At 38.3% G+C, this 6,032-nt stretch overlaps 1 protein-coding gene across 1 annotated transcript in view; it reads left to right on the top strand.

The window, feature by feature from the left end:
- slco3a1a (solute carrier organic anion transporter family member 3A1a) overlaps positions 1-191 on the top strand; it is a 41,973-nt gene extending 41,782 nt beyond the window's left edge. Inside the window, exon 10 of the mRNA XM_078256931.1 lies at positions 1-191. This exon is cut by the window's left edge and continues 726 nt beyond it. The gene's annotated coding sequence lies outside the window, so the exon portion shown is untranslated.
- Positions 192-6,032: the final 5,841 nt, after the last annotated feature.

Raw genomic sequence — 6,032 nt, 5'->3', positions numbered from 1 at the left:
TGTGTTCTGCCTGTCACACTAAAAAATTTGATTTTAAGATTAAAAAAAACAAACAATTGGGGTGGTTCTTCATTTTCAGTTATTCATATTTAAAGTTGCCAAGTGTTTACAAACTAATAGTTCATCTGTTAATGCATTTTGTTTTAATGCAGGACGGTTTCTTACAAAATGAGAACAGAAACATTATTATTATTATTATTATTATTAGAGTGGCCTAGTAGATGTTTTAACTGCCAGTAAAGTCTAATAACTTAAAACAAGGTAGTGTTCTGATGTCATCTTGCACTGTTCAGTTTGTCGTTCTCTTGCTGTATCACAGGCACTGTTTTTGATACTGTTAAGACTAGACTGTGAAGTCTTGTCTCTTAGGTGCAAATCGTATCTGATACATCCATGTTTATAACTCGTTTTGTGTCAGATTGCAGTTTGTTTTTCATTATAGCAGTTTGTTAATGTTTGTTTTTACATCTGCAGAGTTTATTCAACCTAACACGTCTTAATAAGGGATTATTCAAATAAGAATGTTTATTTTATTTTTACACATGGTGCAAGAGCAAATGTGTTTTGGACATTCAAGTAAAATACATGAGTAATATATTAGTTTAATTAGGCCCAGACTGTTTTATTAGATTGTATTTGAAAGGACAGTATAAAGTATATATTGTGTGTGTGTGTGTGTGTGTGTGTGTGTGTGTGTGTGTGAGAGAGAGTGAGAGACAGAAGATTTGGGACAACTCATTGGGATGAAAGTATTATGTTGCATTATTGTGGCAAAAAAAAACAACACGAAAACCACACTGAATTTATTCCTGGACATGTATTTGAAGAACTCTTTTAACGCAACTTGGCACATACTATACGGCCTGTTACTGATCTCTGCATTTACAGTTTTCACATTGTCCCTTTTCTTACACTTTTTGTATGGCAACATATTGTTTATTTTACTCTGGAAATAAATTATTTTTCAGAAAATAAATTCAAATATGAGTGTTTTTGTATTCTTGTTAGACTTTTTCATTTCAGAGTGCTGTTTTATCCAGCGTTTGGTTTTATTCTGTCATGAACAACCTACACACAAAAAACTTCCAAACATATTAACATAACAAAAAAGACTAATTCAATCCAATAAGAGACATGGCAGGAACAAAACTTAAAATGTATGTTCAATAAAATGCTCTACATGTTCACAATTGTACTCAATGTTTTATTGTCCTTTATAAAGCTGCAGAACTTATACTTACTCATTTTTATTTATTGATAAGGTTCAGATCCTCTAGTTTATTTGTGTTGCACCACTTTCTTTTTTAAAGATAATTTTTTTGGGCTTTTCCACCTTTATTTTTTGACAGGACAGCTAGGTGCTAGGTGAGAAAGGGGAGAGAGAGGGTGAAGAAATGCAGGAAACTGTCACAGGTCGGACTCGAACCCTGGACCTCTGCGTCGAGGCATCAATCTGTCAGTATATGTGCGCACACATGTTGCACTACTTTCAACGACAAGGCAAATCAAAGTGCTTTAAATAATATATAAAAAGACATTTAGACCAGATGTAAAAGAAACACAAGGTAATAGAAAATAGAAAATAAGAGTAACCTAAAGTTGAACAAAACAGATAAAACAGAATAATTAAATGTGACATTGCAGCTGTACAAACTATAAATGAATACCCCAAGTGTATTTATTGACTTAAAAAAACTTTTTGGAGTTGGAGCAGATCTCAACTTTTCTGGGAGTTCATTCCAGATACTGTATATGGTTTATAACAACTAAATGCTGCTTCTCCATGTTTAGTTTTGACTCTGGGGAGAATGGTACATAACAGAGCAGCAGATTAGAAATGTATTCTGACCCTAAACCAGTCAGTGCTTTATAAACCAACAGAGTATTTTTTTAAAACTCATGTGATGTGATCCACTCTCAGGTCTTAGTGTTCTGAATCAGCTGCAGTTGTCTGAGACCTGTAAAGACAGCATTATATGTTTTTCCAAACCTTGCTGAGACATAAGTCCTTTAACTCTTGATCTAGTCTTAAAGTGATAGAAGGCTGATTTTGCAATTGTCCTAATCTGGAATTTGTCCTAATTGTCATACTGTTATGTATGTCACCAAAGCGTTTTGGACCTTTTATATTCCACCAACTGTAAGGCCCAGCCGCATTATGGCATGGATACATTTCCACTATAAATATATACTGTAAATATACAAAGCAGCCAAGATGCAACCAAACCAAATATTGAGTGATGACCCTTTCAAATAAAAGCCATAAACAGCAGATTAAAAAGTGAATACCTTTTTTATTTTCAGTCACATTACCTGATGAAAACATTGTGATTGTACCTAATAAATCATCATTTCGGGAGCATCTATTCAGTGATTACTGAAAATTCAGGTTTTGACTGTAACATTTTGGCCAATTGAGTGAATGGCATGAAATAAGAGATGACATTTATTTGCAGCCAACAACCACATTCCCAAAATATTTCAAAAGGTCACGCCACAAGTTTCAACAAAGAACTAGCTACACCTGCACACAGCCAATTAGAGTCTGCCACAGCTGCAGAGGGTCAGGAGGGGTGTGTGTGTGTGTGTGTGTGTGTGTGTGTGTGTGTGTGTGTGTGTGTGTGTGTGTGTGTGTGTGTGTGTGTGTGTGTGTGTGTGTGTGTGTGTGTGTGTGTGTGTGTGTGTGTGTGTGTGTGTGTGTGTGTGTGTGTGTGTTCTTGTTTAACTATATTCGTTGGGTCCAAAAACCGGGACTACAGTATACTTGTGGGATCCGGACCATTTTGTGGGGCCAAAATGCTGGACCCCACAACTTTAAAGGGCTGTTTGAGGGTTAAGACTTGGTTTTAAGATTAGGGTTAGAATTAGGTTATGGTTAGGGTAAGGGTTAAGGTTAGGCATTTAGTTGTGATGGTTAAGGTTAGGGTAAGGGGCTAGGGAATGCATTATGTCAATGACGGGTCCCCACAAAGATAGTGAAACGCACTGTGTGTGTGTGTGTGCGTGTGTGTGTGTGTGTGTGTGTGTGCGCGCGCGCGCGTGTGTGTGTGTGGTCTGTGAAGTCTAATAATAGCACAATGACAGTGTATGACAACAACTACAGTATAAGCAGCATACTCTCTGGTACACACCTTGCTCCTGGTGCTCGTCACATCAAAGACACACAAAATGCAACTACAAGACTCCAGGAAAAGTGTCCTTGTTGAAAGTCAAAACACACACACACAAAAAGCTACCAACCTCTAAATAGAAGCTGCTGCAGGCGTGGGTTTTCTCTTTTAATCAAGAGGCATCAATTAGCCTAATGGGTGCTTCAGTAAGATGAACTGTTGCACAACAACTCCAGCGGAAAAATTAAAACAATAAATCCTCTGTGGAGAGCTTTGACTTATGTCTTTCTCATACTGTTGAGGGATATGCTGTATATGATTCACTGAATAATAATCATAGTGGAGAGAGTGACTGAGTTCAGCCTTCTGACATTTAGATTTTCATGCTTGGATGCTGATTTTTCAACAAGATCACAAACTGTAGAAGGTGATTGCAAATATGAGATTTTACAAAATATGTTAGGTATCAAGTAGGAATCAGCATTAGATATTACCAGGGTGAATATGATTATGAGTCTTGTCATTATGCACACTCTCAAGGCTCCAGGTGCACTTTACACTTGATGTAAATTAGTCATGTATCCATGTCTATGAAATGCATTTGTGTAGATAATATATGCATGAAATTTGAATATTTTACATTTGCTTTGACTAATTAACGCTTCATTTGCAATTAAACCCAAACCAACCATGTGCCAACAGTGTGGTCAGGTATCATGTATGTATTAGTCTTAGTCAGCAAACTATAATACAGCTAACGATGTGAATTGATTTGGCCAACTGTAAAGTCTGACAAACAACAATGGCTATCTTTCCAGCTCCCAGCTCAGTCTCTCCGCTCTGTACAACAGACAACTGGCCACCTTTATCTTGCCCGAGCCATCCCACCCCTTGCACCAGCCAGGAGTTCCACTTTCTGCCCTCTGGGCAGAGGTATCGGGTCCCTAGGCTCACGAGCTCCAGAGCTCAAGGCTCATTCATTCCTAAGGCAACGGATGCCATTATCCATGAACTATAGTCCACTTTATTGCACTTTGTACATTCTACTACTTGTGCTTTTTTACTCATTGCACTTTGTAAACTTGATGTTTGCTATTACTTGTTGTTAATAGTGTCTTTGTTGTTGCCATATGTACAGTATGTGTCTTATTACTTGATACTAGTTTTTTTTCTACCCTATTTTCTCTTTTTGTTTGTTTTGTATGCTGCACCAGGGACAATAAAGATTTATTGGGTTGAATTTGTGGATCATCATTGGATGACGATGAGCAGGACAAAGTGAAAGTCCTGAAGGATGATGATGATAATGAACAAATGTATAATGCTCTCTGTAATTATGACATACTGTAAAAACTGCATTATTTGTTTGATTTAATTTTAGTTATTTATGTTAAAGGTGCAATATGTAATACTGACAGCTAGTGTTTAAAATAGTTACTGCAGTACAAATTCAAAATACTGGAGTGAGTCGTCTCCCCCGCCCCCTCCTCCACAGACTCGAAGTTCACGTTGGTTGCCAGGCTGATACCGGAGCATCCACAACAATGTTGCTAGACGCTTGTCTCGCATAGCCAGACATTACTCCACAGCACAGCGGAGTAGCTAACGTTAGATGCTGGCTATATTGACAGTCATAAAAGCCCGTGCTCACGTGGAGCTCTGTACCCAACTGACAGACACACTTTTTCGGCTTAGAATTACCGTCTGCTAAAAATACCACCACCTTGCCGTCCTTTTCCACTCGACTGAACACACTTTATTGGTTTAGAATTACGGCAACAATCGCTAAACACACTGCAAACTCAAGGTCCTCTCTTTCCGATTTACAGCCCCCTCTCTTGGCTTCAAATAACTCACCGTTGTCGGCTACAGCCGCTGAACAGGCTACACGTTGTAAACAGCCGCGGCCCGCTTGCCTGGTCATCCGGTAACATTAGCTAGTAGTTACCAGGGTTAGCATGACAGCGTTAGCCAGGACCAGTCGGGATCACTTCACTGGCTGTGTCTCAATTGTTTTTGCAAGTAACCAACTCGGGTACTCTAGCTATATAATTCAATGTTGAAAATGACATAAAATACCCGTCCCTAGTAGCTGTGATAAATTAGCCTGAAGCTAATGCTTACCTGTTCAGGAGGAAATTAGCCAACTCTGCATCCTTTTGGGCTCTAAGCTGTCTCCATCTTTCAAATACATCGCCAATATTTACCCAGACGGGTTTGTTACGTCTCTGGTCACGCAACTATTAGAAACATGCCGTTTTTTTTGTCGGGTAAAATCAATCTCTGTTGATCTTGTTCGTTTGTTTGCTGCTTTTATGGCTGTACTAACCTTACAGCTGTAGCGCGCTGGGTTTACGTGTTTACAGGTATATCTGGCAACCCGGCCTGGCTGTCAAACTGGGCAGTTGATAACAACAAACAGGCCAAAACACAAACAGAAATTCCGTCACGGAACGGAAAATTCAAAAGGAGAAAATACTGGCATTAGTATTGTTGTCAGAAAAGATAGTATTTCAACTTAGCATGTTTCCTTAATATCTGATGACACATTGGGGTCATTTTTCGGATTTATTACAGTAAATATATTACATATTGGACCTTTAAGTTCTGACACAACAACCACCAAAATGTGGCGACAATGTTCTCACACACTGTAGTTAACTGCACTGATAGCCTCCAGTGTAGTTAATGTAGCTGTTACAATTAAAATGGCTGTTGTTCATAAACATGTGTAACTTATAGAGAATTCAAATGCTAACATGTGTTAACTCAATGCTTAATCACTAGTTAATTAAGCAGCAATTAGTCAACTCTAATGTAAGTTGTTGCCCTAAGTGAAATGGGTCTTTGCTGTAACTCTAACATTAATATTTTAGCAGGAATCTGCAAGAAAGAGCAAACATGCCCAGCTAGCGTTTTCAG

The sequence above is a fragment of the Sander vitreus genome, chromosome 8, assembly GCF_031162955.1.
Source record: "Sander vitreus isolate 19-12246 chromosome 8, sanVit1, whole genome shotgun sequence".
NCBI lineage: Eukaryota > Metazoa > Chordata > Actinopteri > Perciformes > Percidae > Sander > Sander vitreus.
The sequence above is the reverse complement of the archived record's forward strand: the minus strand, read 5'-3'. Positions and strand labels throughout refer to the sequence as shown.